Source organism: Chenopodium quinoa, unplaced genomic scaffold, assembly GCF_001683475.1.
Source record: "Chenopodium quinoa cultivar QQ74 unplaced genomic scaffold, ASM168347v1, whole genome shotgun sequence".
NCBI lineage: Eukaryota > Viridiplantae > Streptophyta > Magnoliopsida > Caryophyllales > Amaranthaceae > Chenopodium > Chenopodium quinoa.
The window spans coordinates 1-17,568 of NW_018744580.1; the positions used below are offsets into that span (position 1 = coordinate 1).

At 38.7% G+C, this 17,568-nt stretch overlaps 1 long non-coding RNA gene across 1 annotated transcript; it reads left to right on the top strand.

Annotated features, from left to right (window-relative positions):
- The first annotated feature begins 687 nt into the window (after positions 1 to 687).
- Positions 688 to 2,668, top strand: LOC110699153. The gene is made up of 2 exons (XR_002506864.1): positions 688 to 775; positions 2,420 to 2,668. It is a non-coding gene; the product is annotated as an uncharacterized LOC110699153 (long non-coding RNA).
- Positions 2,669 to 17,568: the final 14,900 nt, after the last annotated feature.

Here is a 17,568-nt window from a genome sequence, read left to right on the forward strand (position 1 = left end):
TGTTTCTCTCCTTGACGCCATTGATGAGCACTTGAAAGCTTTAATTTCAGTATTTTTTTATATTTTTAACTTCTATATCTTCCACATTCTCATATGGTGGTTTAATATTGCAATTTGGGGGTTTTGGGAAACAACCGAAAAAATGAGAAAAAAATATTCCATACTTCCTCTGTTCTTTTTTACTTTACTTGACCTGCTTATTTTATCACGCTTGTCAACGCAAAACTTTAACGATCAATAACTTGAATTCTTCATAAGTAAAAATTATAGAAGTTCTATAATATGATAGAACTTTTGAGACGAATTTAAAAAGATCCCACATGAATATGTTTTTCCTTACATATTATTCACAAAAGACGGTCAAAGGAGGGGTAATGAATAGTGTAAAAATCAAAGCGGATCAAATAAAAAAGAACGGAAGAAGTATTAAAAATGGGCATAGTCTTTGGTTTATTGGAAATTGGTATTTGAACTACTATATTGATTTATTATCTCAAACTTTCTTCATAGTATTAATTTTTGACAAAATTGCAAAAAATTGACTGAATTTCGGTGCATAATTATCAATAATTTACCTGGTTATTCAATTTGATAAGATCTTGATATTTGAATGAATTTTGGTGTATAATTGTACTTGATATTCAGCTGTTCATATCAATGGAAGATATCAAGATTATGAGCTTCGAAGGGGGAGAGAGACTGGGAATCAACTGAAAAAGCTTTGAGGAGAGAGAAAAATATCATACAGTAGATTGAAATGGAGTAATAAATAAGGGTAAATTCAAGTTTCTCTCTAAGATAAATCTGTGAATATATCTCCTCTCACAACCTAGTTTTTTCTTTTATTTTTTAAATGATAAAAGCAAAATAATAAAGTGGCACGTAAATCAATGCATAAAGTTGTGAGAGGAGATAAACTTGAATTGTTAATCTCTGATATTAACTGGGGTTCCCTCATAAAATAAGGAAGATTATGTTATTTACAAAATTGTCATTACTTACACCTAATAATCACATCCATCAAAATTTTCAGATCCAACGGTTATAGGATGGTTCACATATTAAAAGAAGTTCTCATATGAAGAGGGTTCTCACTGAACTTATAACCGAGTTACGATAAGAACTAGGTGAATAATAGACACTAGGAACTAATTAGGGCCGTTAGATCTACCTTAGATGCGCGCTTGATGAGCCGCTCAGATTAATTCAAACATATTCCATTCATTTCCCAACCAACTAGCCGCACTCTCTCATTTCTCTCTCCTCCATTGCAACAAATACCTCTATATTTGTTTTTCTATTTTTTTTTTAAATCACGAATTTCAATTACACTGGTTTATCATTAATTGTTTTGTCAATTTAAGGTTCTTTATAGTGAAATTCGTTCTTTTTTATAATTTATGAGGTTATGAAATGGTTATAGCGACTGACTTTGTCAATTTTGGTACTTGCATTTCACTAATTGGTGCTTAAACTTTGATGCACACTAATTGTTTAACAATATTCCCCACTGAATCCTATTATTTTATCAAATTCAAATGTAGATATAAACTAAGTAAAAGTAAAACAATTATATTTAAAAGTATTATCAAAAGACTAAAATTATCATGTAGCAAATTAATTGCGATATATGATTATTAATTTTGTGTTGTACAAAGTATAATAAAATTTCTCGAGATTTTTAATTGCTCATATGTTAGAGTTAATTCTTGCGAAAATTTCTTATGATTGAGAAAATTGTCGAGGTTCTTATGATTGCAAAACTTCTCTACTATTCATCAAGAGCTTACTTCGATCTTAAATTTTCTTTTTATATGGATTTTTGTGAAGTTAGATTTTATGTTTCATTATTATGTTATATTAATTGCTTATTATGTAGTTTGCTTCTATTTTATTTTGATTGGATTAGATTTTAAGTTATTTAATAATGTTGTTTAAATTCAAAGTTTGTACATATTTAATTGATGATCTTCTTATTTGACAAAGATCAGTAGAATTACAGTGAATCATGTACCTGATAATTTAGTTCATAAAGGTAAGTTATGCGAATTGAAGTCTTTCATATTGTTTTTATCTTTTAATCATATTTTTTAATCATGTGAAAGTAGATAAAAATATGATAAAAGTAAATCAATCAGACTCTTATGTATCTTTCATACTTGTAAAATTTTAGACTTGCAAGGATTTGGTTGTTACCATAATCATTGACTTCAGCTTGAATATTGATAACCTTTACTTGTACAATTTAGCTTGAAGGTATATATAGCTTTGGGTCTTCATTAGTGTGGGCCAAATATAAAGAAGTTGCTATTAATTTGAATTCTCATCCATTTATTCCTAGTATTGCCTTAGTTGAGTTTATCATGAATTGTGTGTCATACCATGAATTGTGTGTCATACGAAGTTGCTATCTTCATAGTGCTTGGACACGTAACAACATATGGGAGATGGCTGTCCCTACAAGGATGGGGGCTTGAGAGAACATGTAGGTGATGCAAAATAAGACGAGGCAGGCAATGAAGACAAGCAAGGTTCAATTAGAGATGCAGGTCTCTAGACAATATATCATGGATAAGTCTCATTTACCATATGAACAAATTCTGTTGTGCCTTTTTCTCCCCAACTGTATACTGTGATCAACATAATGCAAAATGTTTGGTCTGAATCATGATCTTGTTTGGTCTGAAATGTGATTGTGTATACATTGTGTAACAATGAAGCTGAAACAACAGACTACAGAGGACCTTTCTTTCAGTAAGTTATGGCAAAGATTGCTAAACTAGATTGAATACTAAAATGGAAGCTAACAGGTCTCCAGAACAGGCATAGCTGTGCCAAATTTCAGCAGCACATTGTGTTTGGACACTCTTAAAGAAATAATTAAAGAACAGGTTTATTATTATTATTAGGTGTGCTAAAACCTATTAGCTCAAATGGTAGAGCACTATGCAAATGCATAGAAAATGTAGGTTCGATTCCTACCTAGGTTGTTTCTAAAAGTAACTAAAAAAAACTCAAAGTAAACCAAATTATCTCAAAAGTAAATCAAAATATCTCAAAAAGTAAATTAAAAGTGAGCTTATATAAAGGTAATCTTCTTTAAGGGAATCCTTCGACTACAAAGTGTGTTAAAACCTATTAGCTCATAGAGCACTATAGGAACTAGGTAAATGTATACAGATGTAGGTTCAATTCCTACATGAGTTCTCTTTATTAGAAAACATAAAACAGTAAAAAGTTATTTAAAATACCTCAAAAGTGCATAAAAATGATTAAAAAGCAAATCAAATTAGCTCTAAGGTATAAGAACAATTAATTAGCTTTTAATAATTAAGTGACTATGGAAACTTTGTTAAAGAGCAAAAATCCGAGTCATTGACTTTCACACCATTACAAGATGAGTCAAGGTATAAGAAAGAAGTATGTGGAACTCAATGTAAAGGTTTTCAAATTAAAAGTAAATAAAACAATAGCAAAAGTAAATAAAATAAATTTCAAGAGTATATGTATAATTAAATCCTTGAAAGTGTTATATAAACATAGAAACTGAGTCATTGGCCTTTAAATCATACAAACGAGTAAAGGTTTTTAAGTAAAAAGTGAATAAAATAATACAAAAAGTATATATAAGTTTTTAAGGTAGATAACTACTTAAATAGACAAAATTAAATAAAAATAGTTTCACTAATAAATAAACCTACGTGTGATTTGAACCCACATCTTTTGTACATTTGCACAATACTCTACCTATTGAGCTAGTAGGCTAGTGTACATTAAAACATTTGAGGTAAGGAAAAAATAATCAAAAGTAAATAAAAAATCTCTAAAGTAAATAATAAAATCTAAAAAGTAAATAAGAAAAATCTAATGAGCTCAAACATTACCCTCGTAATAGCAGAGAAAAATTATCACTCAAGATATATATCCTCACCTTCACATGCCATGGTTTTTGCATAAGCTACACACATAAGAAAAAAAATAAATAAATAAGATAAAAACAACACAATATAGTTGTGCAACCACTCTTTACTGAAATATGACCACAAATAGCAAAATCTGCAATACCCTTATTGCTCTACTACCAAACAGCAACCCCACATAGCAACTCTTCACGCAGCCATTAACATCAACACCACACAACAAAATACAAAATTCAATTATAACCCAGGGGAGTATCAAACTAACATACATGACTCGGTACCAAAAAACAAGGGACAGTTAGAAACCATGCCTAGTATCTTAATAACTGCAAATGTAGGTACAAAATACTAAAAAGTAAATCAAAATACTCCAAAAGTAAATCTAAATATCTTAGAAGTATACCCTTGAAGGCAAAATCAAACAACTAAACCCAGAATTAAAAAGCATAACCACTCAGATAGAACACTGATTTAGAGTAATTAAACAAAATAAAAACAACACTCTAATTTAATAGATAAAATTGAAATCTCAATCGAACAAATAAGACGAAAAAAAAACTCATATCATACAAAACTATACAAATAAAAACAGAACATAAAATCACTAACATAACAATGTGAAATCATTAATCAGATTACAAAAAACCAATGACGAAAACCGATGAACAAATTAATCAAACAATAAACAACAAATAAAAACCCTAATTTCAAACTTGAAACAATTGAAATTAAAAAAAAAAATCGTGAATAATAATAATAGAATGAAGACAAAATAACTTACTTGATCGGAAATAACAAACGACGATGATCCAAATAACAAATTCAAGAGTTTCAAATGTGAAAAATGAAGGAGAAATTCGCAAGAGAGAGAATCAGAATGAAGAGAGAGTAAGTTTGGAGAAGAGAGAGAAAGAGAAAAAAGATACTGGGAAGATTCGAGGTAGTCATTCAAATCCCGAATTACAATTTTACCCTTAATGAAGCGGATGAGATTTCAGCCGTCGGATGATACTCGATCAACGGCTGACAATAGTTCTCAGTTCTCATTATTCACCATGGTTCTCTCTCACACACACATATATATATTATACTTCCTCTGCCCGGAGTTATCTGCAACAAAGGACTAAAATGCGGACTCCTAGGCAAAACTTCTTAAGCAAGATTAATGAAAAGTAAGAGGAGAGAGAAGGGATAATTAAACCAAATTAAAATAAAACACACAATTAAACATTGGAGAACAACCACCCCACGAACCACCAACACCCAACCCACGAACTACCGCACCACCCCACGAACCACCGACACCACCACCAAAACCCACCATCGCACAAACCAAACCACCGAAACCGCCACCCCACGAACCCCCAACACCCAACCCCACTTACGCAACTCCCACGAAACCACCGAAACCAACACTAAAACCCACCACCCCACAAACCAAAACCACCGAAACCGCCAACCCACGTTCCTCCAACACCCAACCCCACTTACGCAACCCCCACGCCGAAACCAACCACCCCACAAACCAAACCACTGATTTCCAGATCTAGAATCGAAATCCACCACACCAAAACCCACGAGTTTAGCAACAACAGTGGCGACGGAAAGGGGTAGGGGATGGTCGGAGAATTGTGCGACGATTTATGGTCTGGGATGGTCGGAGTTTAGCAACAACAGGGGCGACAAAGGTGGTGCTTCGTTTTTGGGCTCGTCTAGGCTGGTGTTTTGGGCGACGAAGGTGGTGCTGGTGTTATGGGCGACGAAGGTGGTGCTGGTGCTCTAGGTTCGTGGTGGTAGGGGCAGCGAAGGTGGCTGTGGTAAGGTGGTAATTAGTTGGTAATTGAGTGTAATTAAAAAATGTAAATAATGTTAAAAATTTTAAGTAAGGGTAAATGTGACATTTTACTACTAAAAATTTACCAAAAAAGGAAATAAAAAACATTGTTGTAGATAATAGCGAGCACCTATTTTTAGTAAATGTTGCAGATAATAGCGGGCGGAGGGAGTACTAAGGAATCATAGCACAACAACACTTTTGTAGTGATTCCAATGATTTTCATCATACTCTCTGTTATCCAAGTATTGTATGCTTTGTTTCAAGAAATTAACCACTACTAAATTGTAGTGGTTATGTAAACTGAATGGAACAAAGATCTGTCATTAAAATTGTATTTTTATTCGCCTTTGAATTTAAAATTAGAATGAATACATTTTATTTCAAAAAGTTAACATAATAACTACCAATAAACATACTAAATCAACACCTACAATATTTTCTTTAATATCCAATCATATAAAGATTGATTAATTCAGCCAAAGTTGTTATGGGAGAAGGCTTTTTTGGTTATTGATAAGGTTTTTGTGCTTATGAAGGATCTTGAGATAGGAGAGAAATCTCTAGAGGTCTCTGTATATTAATGTGGAAATAAAACATGTAATTCATTTAGTTCATATGATTGTTATTATGTAATAATTTCATAAGTTATTATAGTACTTGCATGCATTGAGATCAATGCCAAGAAGAAACACGATGGATTTGACATCAATCTAAATACGATCATAAGAAATGACCACCCCTGAACAATGTTTAATTTTATCATTGAAGGGGCGCAGACGGAGCCAGAGATATTGTATCATCTCTTGCGATCATAAGTGGTTGTTCAAATTTGACAATCTCTTCACTATACACACAAGAAAATTTATTAAGTAAATGAAATATATATTGAATAAAAGAAGATTAAAAGATTAATAAAAGTTTAAATTAAAAAAAATTTACCTTTACAATGAATTTTTGGCACAAATTAATAGTCAACCACTAATTGACACATTTCTAGCATTTCTTTCATTCTTAATTTGTTCATTCACTTACAAACAAAATGAACTTTAACTCCTTTTTCTCCACATTGTATCGAACCCTTTACCTTTGAAGCTAACTCTTCATCATGAATGTTTGTAAGAACTTTGCAGGTTGCTTCCTTAGCCACAGTTGGTTGCGGCAGACCAGTATCAGCCACTTCATTAGCTAACTCCTTCTGAATGTTACTATGCAATTTGGCTACTTCCTTAATAACATCCCTTTCCTTTTTCTGCATCTGCACCCAATAGCGGATCATCCGAGGGGCCAATAGGGACCTGGCCTCTGGTCCAAGCCCGGAACCTATTAGGGTGATTGTTGTAATTTATTAATATAGTCTAGTAAAAAAAATGTACGAGTTGGCCCAACTTTATGTACTACGTATATGGTTTCTAACATATCCTACAACGGCAAAGCTAAAGCCTAAAACTCACTTTTGAGTATTTTGACCTTTCCACCTACATTATCTCCTAGCATCCAGATTCTTTAGTCCATTATTATACTTGTTTCTCTATTTTCTTAAAAACCTTAAGATGTACTAGCGAAGTATAAATTTGGCGATATTGTTCGCATTTGTTTTTATTACTTCAGTTGTATAAATGTATTTACAATGTAACCCATTTAATTTTGATCGGCCCCCTAAAAGAATTTTTTTCAAGATCCGCCACTGTCTGCACCAAATGGCTGATATATCAGCCCTTCATTTATAGCAACTTCAGAGGTTTTCTTCATTGATACGGATAATATGTGGATCGTCAACATCATCATCACCATCATTCTTTTCAAGGTTTTCCATTCTGTTTTGCTCTTCCCAAGTAGAATACAAACATTTGAGACATCCTTCAAACTCATCATAAATCTTCACAACTTCATCACATAACAAAAAAAAAAAAAGAAAAAAGAATATGCAACACACAAAATTGCAACAATATGACATTTGTTGCTTTCTGAGCTAAAAGCAACAATACTTGTGTAGACACCTAATTGTGTTCCCCAAACACTTAACCTAGTGATGAGTGCCTTTCACGTTTTGATTGACGAGTTCGACAAAGAGTTGAAGGGTCGCGCAAAGTTTCCTTAAGCCTTGACCATATTTATAACCTTAATCAAAATGTTTTAATCCAAAATCATTTATTTTGTATCCTTAAACTCAAAATCATTCATTTCGTGTCCTTAAAACATTCATTTCGTGCCCAAATTATAAAAAAACGTCCAAGCTGATTATTTTTGTCCATGTTCACAGTCCATTTATTGTTTAGATAGATGAGGCTTGTAAATAGCTTTCCAACGATATATTATAAGCTGAAATCTGACTTAAAACGAATGAGATATGGCCAAAAATACTAAACCGAGCCTAGGTCCATCTTTACTACGACTCAAGGATTATATGGAGTCCAAATATTTTTATTTAGGCCCTATATGATCATATTCCTAATCCTAAATTAGCTAGGAGTCCAAAGATCGCGAGTTTGAGATCGAATAGAACTCTTGTGGTAATCCTTGATTTACTAGAAGACGTTCGGATATATTTTCCAAAGATAAACCATCAGAAACAAAACTCTTTTCGAACTATTATATCTTTAGAAACCATCACACAGCGACAGGATCATCGTGCCGCGTCAGTCTTGTCGCGATGCGACAAGGGTTAACGTGACGCGACAAACCTGTGCCGCTGCGTCAAAGAAATTCTATCACAGTTCAGACTTCTGATCTTTTTCCGATCGTTCGACTCTCTTTGTTCCTTATAAATAGAGGTCATTTTCCCCGTTTGCAATCATCAACAATCATCATCAATCCTGATCAACACATCCTGATCAACCCATGATTCTTAATTCCCATGTTCTTAGCCTTAGCTTAAACACATCCTAGATACATCATTCACTATACTTCCTTTGCGTGATTTGAATACTCCAAACCATACTCGACGTTGTCTTCGACCTCGATGTGAAAGGTTGATAATTTTGAGGGTTTGGTCCCAAATCTATATTTCTATTCTTAATTAATATATTGGTTTATTATTTACTTTATTGATTTTACTTTCTTGAAGTTTACTAAGGTGTGTATTAACAAGAAGGTCGCGACATCAAAGTAAGTAATTTAATTACTTTTTTAAATAGAAATCATGTTAAGAATAATGTGTTGATTTTTGATTACTAGAAATCATGTTTAGGATAATGTGTTGATTTTGTTATTAGTGAAATGCTAGGATTGTTATTAATATGTTTAGTATCATACCTAGGATCTTATTACTAACGATATTTTTTTGGTGATTGTTTCAGGGTTTTTTTGGAATCTCTCGGGATACAGGTCTAGAATATAATCGGACGATCGCGGACACCTGCAAAACAACGAATATTCTATTTGACAGAATATTCACCTCCGACGATCAAGTTAGTGATAGGAAAACAAAGTAATCTAGAGAGTGAAAGTAGAGAGAAGTTGGAGCAATTTAATACTCTTGAATGATATGTCTCTATCCACCCCTTCCATCATAAATGATTGGATATTTATAGGTGTGGAAATGTGTGTCATCTAGGGTTTGATGACCTAGAATAGTGTGCTTTGATTGGCAGTGCAATCAAGTAAGGACAAGTATCCTTTGGGGGCGCCGTTTTAGCACCTTTCTCGAGATTTGGGGCCTCCTGATGTACGGAGGCCTTTCTCTCATTCAGGTGCTCCCATGTTTTTCCACGTGTCGGCTTCCTACTAGGATACGTGTTGCCCTTCTATTGGGCCACGTGTCACTATAGGATTGGGCCACGTGTCAGGGGTATTTTCACCCTAAATATTTTCCCCTGAGAGAGGGTGGCTCGTACCACACGGGCTGCCTCCTTTGATCTTCACTCATCCAGGGTCGCTCGTGTGTCGGGCTGATGGAGCATCATTGTTAAAGAGAGACAGACTGTTCCGTTCGTCTGGTCATGGGATTATTCCTTTCGGCTAACTGCCTTAGTCGGTCTGCCTGATTTCATTAGTGGACTTAGGTTTTAAAATCAGTCGGACGAGTAGTGCCGCTTGGTATCAGGTGGGACACTTGTCCTCCGTATTTTCCAGACTGAAGGTTCGAATTCTACTGACTTGGCCGTTTATTTTTTGATGTGTCGTTAAGGCAACTGTTCATCTTCCCGTCTTTAATGACAGAGCGATTATTTTAACCGTTTAAACTTCTAGGTTAAACTTTTCAAAAGTAGTCGTTTGAGCTTTTGGTGAGAAAAGTGGTTTTACCATTTTGTCCTCATAAATTTTGCCTATAAATAGGACCGGTTTGACTTCGTAAAAACACTTTGGATTTTTATATTTTCTAGAGAGAAGTCAGAGCTTTTAAAGAGAGAAAATGTTGTTCTTCCCTAATCTTCGAGAGCTCCGCCGTACCTTTGAGTTAACCGTTCGAGATCTTGATTTCTCTGGTTAACTTTATTCAATAACTTCAAGACTCTTCACACTTTCTACTCGTACAGAGTTAACCGCCCGTTTCCTCTCTTTAAAATTTCTTTCCATACTTGTTTTATTTTTTAAACACGAACTAGCACAACACTCGAATTCGTTCGTCTCTCCTAATGAAGTCAGTCGTTCGCCTGGGACTGAGGAGTCTAGAGTGGACGGAGCCGACTCATCTTCTCTATGGAGTGGGTCCATTTGTAGTGCGTACCAAACTCACCCCCTCCTATTCTTCTCTGTCCTGCAGTATAACATTGCACGTACATGCGGTATGTTTGTCCGAAAGGCGGCCAGAAACATAGGCGGCTGCAGAGTTAATCCCTTTCCTCCTCCCAATATAGATGAGACGGACACTGAAGAGACAAACGCTAGTATCGGTGGTAGTGCTGTTCGGTGGTGGAAGTTACTGCCACCTCATCGAGACAAAACACACAAAAAATTCCTCTCCATTCTTCATCTTGGGAGACGAGAGAGATCAATGCAGGGGCGTTCAACCAAAATCCAAAACGACCACTTTCTCGATATACCAGCTCGGTCCTGATGCTGTTTCGAGCTGCTTTCTTCTGAGAGGCATCCTTCTTCATTTCTGGCGGACGCTGGGGCGTCCGCCTAAAATTCTCAACAACCCTCTTCACAACATATCAGGTCGACCAAGCCTCGAACTAGGATTTCACATCTCTGAGCCGTCCGACGTGCCTCCTTGTAGCGCTCTTCCGTCTAGGATTCAGTCGGATGCTGAGGGAGGAAAGAAAGACAAAGGCAAAAGGCTTATGGTGCCAGAGGGCCTGGTAGTGGCAGAGCCGAGTCAAGGCTCGATGGGTGGCAGCTCGGTTGAGGCTGCTGAACTGGACAGAGTGCTATCTTTTGATTTTGGTTCGGCTAGGAGCCCCGAACCACAACCGGCGGAGGAGGAAGCTGAAAATCCCGACGCTGGGGAGGCCGACGAGGATGATAATGCGGTAAACTTTAATGACCCGTACGCCTACCCTGTCGGCGAGGTGGCCCTTACATTTCTCAACGACAAGTTTGAGAAATTTGAGAGATTCCTCATGCTTGGGGAGCAGTACCAGATCCGACCGCCTAGACAGTCTAATTCGGTGGTCGCTTTTGATGATGAGGGAGCCCAGCGCCGGGGCTTCAACGTATACAGGGGCGCCTTGGAGTTGGGCCTCCGATTTCCCCTTCATCCATTTGTTTAGGAGCTGCTTGACGAATATAATATCGTGGTGTTCCAGCTGGCGCCGAATAGCTGGCCTAATATCTTTGGGCACTCGGTGGCTTGCCTTAGGAGCGACTTCACCCCCAACTTCCCGGTCTTCTGCGAGATGCACAACATGGTGCGGCTGAACGCACATACGGACGGTTGGTTTATCTTGAATACTCGACCTGACTACTTAGTAGTCCTGCACAAGCCATCCAAATGGCGCAAATGGAATCACCGCTTCTATCGCATTAAGACCAAAGACAGGCACTTCAACCAGCAGATGAACATATTTAACGCCAAGCCTATTCAGCTCGGACGAGGAGGTCACCGGCTGACTAGGCCTCCTGTTCATCGGGACCATGCTCATCAACTTGACTACTTCAAAGTTAAGAAGATGTTCAGGTAAGGGAAGCATGTGTCCATAGTCTCCAACTGGCTCCCCTTAACTGATTGGCTTAGGGATCCAATTTTCATCTCGTCGTTCGGCTTACTCCGGAACTATCCCCAAGGTGGATTTTTGTGACATAATCGTCTGAATAAATTTTAGCTAGGATATAATCTAATTCTTTGTTTTTTTTTAAAACTGCCGAAGCTATGTCTCAGCTGGATCTTAAGCAAAAGGGAGAGACCGACATGGCCGACTTCAAATTGGCGCGCTCCCGGCTCCTTAGGCAAAGCTATGAAGTGGCCAATGGGGTACGAATTCTTTTCAGTTCTTTTCCTTCCTTTTTTTTTCGTGTCCGACCTGGTATGCAAGGAAGGGCATCCTTTCCATTTTTACTCGGACATACTGGCCTTTTTCATCTTGGTCGAGTTAGTATGTTAGGAAGGTTGTACTTTCCGATATCTTTCGAACAGGATGGATAAGTTGATCTTTTTATCTGCCGAGCTAGTATGTTAGGAAGGTTATGCTTTCCAATTTCACTCGAAGAACATATCTTACTATCTTCTTTATCTTGTTTTTTCAAACTGCTACCCAAAACCAGCGAGGAAGCGGTCGGCGTCCGCTTCAAAGGACGAGGGGTCGTCCATGTCTCGCAAAATCTATGTGTCCAAGACCCGCTCAAGGGTGCAAGAGACCAAGGCAAGGTCGCGGGTTGCTAAGGAGCAGCCCAAAGGAGAACAACCCCAGCTGACACCAAGTAAGGACTCCAAGCCCATGGAGCCACAACCAACTAATGTTGTTTGGGGTTTTTTTATGTGTCCTACGGGAAAGTTACAATTTCCTAGTATGCTCCTTCCTTCGCCTGTACCTGCATAAATAACGGAACACTCCGGCTGGGGCTGGGGTGTTCCGCCTCCAAAGATTAAGTTAGTCTCTTTCTTGATAAGGAGATAAGACAATAAATGCTTCTCGATTTGAGAGCGTTTGCAAGGGGATTTGTGTTTGGCTGGTGGGTGGAAAATGATTCGATCCCCATTAATGAGGTCTGCCCTTACCATTTATAATAGGGGAGAGCTGTACCTCAATTAAGGTATAATGACATGTGTCGCAAAGGGATTGGGCCTTTACTGACCGTTACGCTCTTGACACGTGGCAAGCCTTTATAGGGCCACGTGTCTTAGGGGTATTTTACCCTAAACATCTGCCCCTCACAGGTGTGACGTGGCATGTCCACGTGTCACCTGTGACAAGTGTCAGACGCATGGGAGGAGACGGTTCGTCTTCTTCCCTCCTTTTATCAAATTTTAAGTTTTTAGGATAGAAGGCATCGTTTCGCCTTTTGTTCCTTTTCTATAAATGAGAGACACTCTCTCTCTCCTCCACACTTTACATATTTTTCAAAAAATTTCTTTGAGAGCTCTGATACCGGTTGCTAATTTCTTTCAAGTTTTCTTGCATCCGGCTGTGAGATCAAGTACATCCGGCTACCGGTTGGGTATTTTCTCTGCAATTTCTAAGGTGCCGGATCCCTTTTTTTTTTTTTTTTTTTTTTTGAGGATTTGTTGAATGTTTTCCCCATCCGGGTGGTAAGCCGCCTGAGGGGTCCTAGACCCATTTCCAAATTTAAGCTACCATACCCTTTCTTTTTATTTCAAATAACAAGGCTTTCAAAGCACCCTCATCCAGTATTATACCGCCTAGGTATTTGTTTTGTCAAGAAATGATTTCAAAAACCCCAACCGGTTTTAAAGCCGGTTGGGTCATCATCCTTGTCTTTTCATGACCTTTTCAATTTTAAAGATGCGTTCAATGCACCCCCATCCGGTATTACACCGCCTGGGTACTTGTGTCAAGAAATGATTTCAAAAACCCCAACCGGTTTTTAAAGCCGGTTGGGTCATCATCCTTGCCTTTTCATTACCTTTTCAAATTTAAGATGCGTTCAATGCACCCTCATTCGGTGACTCACCGTCTGGGTATTGTTTAAACAGGCCTTTTTGAAACAGGTCTTACTATACCCTCATCCGGTATTTTACCGTTTGGGGTATGGTTGACTTTAAATGCTGCTTGCAGCACCTACATCCGGCATTTTTACCGGATAGGGTATCTCTGACCCAATTTCCTTGATACCGTCTGGGGTATCGTGGAGTGAGCCTTACAATTCTTTTTACTACTTTTACCAATGCTTATCACACCCCCCATCAAGTTTTATACCGTTTGGGGGTACTTATAACCTAGCTCACTGAATACCGTCTGGGGTATTATTCAGTGAACTTTACAATTTATCTAGCTAAGTTTTACAAAAATGCAAGTCATAACCCCCACCCGGTCTTATACCGTCTGGGTAACTTCTGACCTAGCTCGCTGAATACCGTCTGGGGTATCATAGAGAGCTTTACAACAATCCAGCTAGTCTTTTTTTAAAAAAATGCAAGTCATAACCCCCCATCCGGTCTTATACCGTCTGGGGTACTTCTGACCTAGCTCGCTGAATACCGTCTGGGGTATCATAGATAGCTTTACAATAATATAGCTAGCCTTTACAAATGTTTTTAAAGAACCCCCATCCGGCCTTACACCGTCTGGGGTACTTCTGACCCACCTCATTGAACACCGTCTGGGGTGTTTTTGGGCGAGTTAGTGAATAACTGGCTAATCATTTACTTTGTTTTTTTCAGCTTAAAACACTTTTGTGGAGTTCCCTGCCCGAGGTGACTTCAAGCCAACTCTTTCAACTTTCTCATTTCAAAGGTACCGCCTGCATCCCATACTTGTCACTTTCTTTTATTTTCGGTTGCATAGTATTAGGATATGGACTACACCAATGCACACACGGCACAGCCTACGACTGTGGTCAGCCGGTCACCAGGAACGGCTGAGTCTAGGACTGGGATTGCCGTCTGGGGGTGCTTGGAACAACCTTCACCTACATCGAATCCGACCGTCTCTGTTCATGTGCAGGACAGAATGGCTCGGATCAGAGTGACGACAGTCGACCCTGAGTACTAGTCCGACGATGCAGACGGTGATCCGGCTGACCCTATAAATTAAGAACAAGCCGAGGAACCGACTGAGATGGGTCCTAATGAAGAGGTTCCGCAAGATTCCCCGAATCTAGCACACCGGGTGACAGTATCTTGGATAGCTCTGGTTCCAACGCTGAGGAATCTGGAGAGGGATCCGGTGATAATGAGGAGTCCGGCCCTGGCTCTGATGAAGAGTCTTCTGAAGAGGCGGCTCCTATTGACGAGGAGGCCTACAAGTGGCCGGCTAAGGGCGACCCAACTGATATGACCATGTCCGCCAGGGATGTGGTTACTTTAAACGCCACACTTCCTACTTTTTTAAAGAAGAAGCCGGTTGGGGAGGAATGGGAAGTGGTTGTTCCGCCTGTAGAGGCAAGCGTCGTTTGGACCGATGACGTGGACAATGCCGACAACTACTTCGGCTGCTACGAGGCGGCATTTACAGCCGGCCTCCGGTTCCCCCTCCATCACTGCATAAAATCCATACTAAAGGGGTATGACTTGGGTGTATGGCAGTTGACCCCTAATTCATGGGTCAACATTCTTGGATATATTGCCGCTTGCGAGCTGCAGGATGTCAAGCCAAGCTGGGAAGCATTTGCGCATATGCATTACTTAAGCAGAGCGTCGGGTGGGTGGAATGCGTGGTACACTCTCACCACACTTCCGGAGTATATGATGACTTTGAACAAGCCGTCCAAATGGAGTAATTGGAAGAGTAAATTTTATGTCGTCTCTTCCCCATCCCCTAAACTTAACTGCCAGCTGCGCAGATACAATAAGCACCCGGCATTGCTGGGAAGAAAATGCGCTCGGGTGAGGATTGGGACCAAATAATGGAGAAGGGTCTCTTTCTAAAGACAACCGCTCCACTAGATGACGGGAGCGAGATCATAGTTCCCCAATTTTGAGTGCCCCATCCGGATTGGTTTAAGGATGAGGGTTTTTTTGTCCCTTTGTAATTTAAGTACCATGTTTAGTAAGGGTAGGTTCATTGATTGATCAAGTCTTTCCCGGATGGGTATACTTGTGTGATCTCTAACCATGTGACCAATATGGTCAAAGTTCTAATGATTGTAATGCTCCAAGTGGTCATGGTGAGGTCCAAATTCAAGACAATGCAAAGGCCTTATTTCTGTCCAAAACATTTCTTAATCCATTGCACGGTTTTGGTTCGAATGTTTTTACAAGGGGTTGCACTTCACTTAGTGTAATTAACCTTGTAGAAGGTATCTAGCAAGTGACGGTTTTCCAAGCTCCAAATACATGTTTAAAGGCGTCGGTTACAAGCTGAATTGGAGGCAGTTTGGGCGTGTTTCATGCTAGCCGTTTGTAGGTTACTTGGACTGATTGAAGAGGAGTGATTCGTGGCACTTGTTGGGCGTAAATTATGGAGTTTGTTGGCTGAACATTGCACCTCATTATTTGGGGGTTATGAAGAATAAAGAGGCGTGAATCAAGGCTTTGAAATGGGAGTTACAAAAGCTTGGAGAATGGCTGTTTTGGGCGTGTGTTGAAGATGCTCTTTGGATGCTATTTTGGCTGATCATTTTCCCTTGTTTCAAGCCTAGTCTTTAGGTCTTTTAGTAAGTTTAATTATGTTTTGTAATGGGGTTAAGTGGGACGTGTATTAACCACTCTTTCCCTTAGTTAATTTCCTTTTGGTTATTTCTTTTTGTTAATTAAAGTAGGCAAGTGAAAAGGTTGTATTAGTGCTATAAATAGCATACTTTGAATGAATGAAAATCATCCAAGATTATTTGCCTAAAACGTGTGTTTTGTTAATTGAAGTGACTTGAGTTTAGTTCACTTTGTTTTCCAAATTTGAGTATCCGAATTTGAAGAGTGTTAGTTTTGGTGAGAGTTCCCAAGATTAGGACTTATAGTTTATGATTTGGTGAGAGTTCCCTCATCTAGACTATCCCAAGCAAACGAGTGAGAGTTCCTCTTTGCTATATCCTTAGCTTAGGGTGAGAGTTCCCCTAACTAAACTGATCACTTGATAATTGAATCTTAAAATCCTTTGAATCTTTTAACTTATCATTTTTGTAACAAGGTTTCTCATCTTGTTTACACATCATTTGGCGCGTCAGGTAGGGGGAAAATTTTCTTAAATTTTCCAGAGGGGTCGAATACCTACATACCATGGGAGAAAATCAAGATTTGAGGACAGCTTTGGAAGCTCTTAATCGATCCATTGCTAGTCAGGAAAGGTTGGCCGAAACCAATGCCAATCTACAAGGGAACCTTGCTGCCTTGATGGCAAGGCTCATGAACGAGCAAGATAGGAGAGATCAAGGTGAAGACCCTCCACCTAGGAGGGAGGATAGGAGTCTCAAAGTGGACGTTCCTGCCTTTGATGGGACACTTGATCCGGAGAAGTACTTGGAGTGGGAGAAATCCTTGGAAAGGTACTTTGAGTACAAGGACATCCATGAGACGGTTCAACAGTACAAGATAGCCAAAGTCAAACTGAAGGGCTATGGTGACAGTTGGTTGCAAGGAGAACAAAGGGGGCGTACCCTTAGGGGTAAGGCTCACATTTCCACTTGGGAAAAGCTGAAGAAAAGAATGAGAGATCGCTTCATTCCTCACAATTACAAGCAAAATCAGTATGTGAAATGGAGTACTCTCCAACAAAATGGTGATTCGGTGGAAGACTATATCAAAGAATTTGATAGGCTTGCCATTGTATGTGAGGTGACTGAAAATGAAGAGCTGAAGTTGGGACGTTTTGTAGC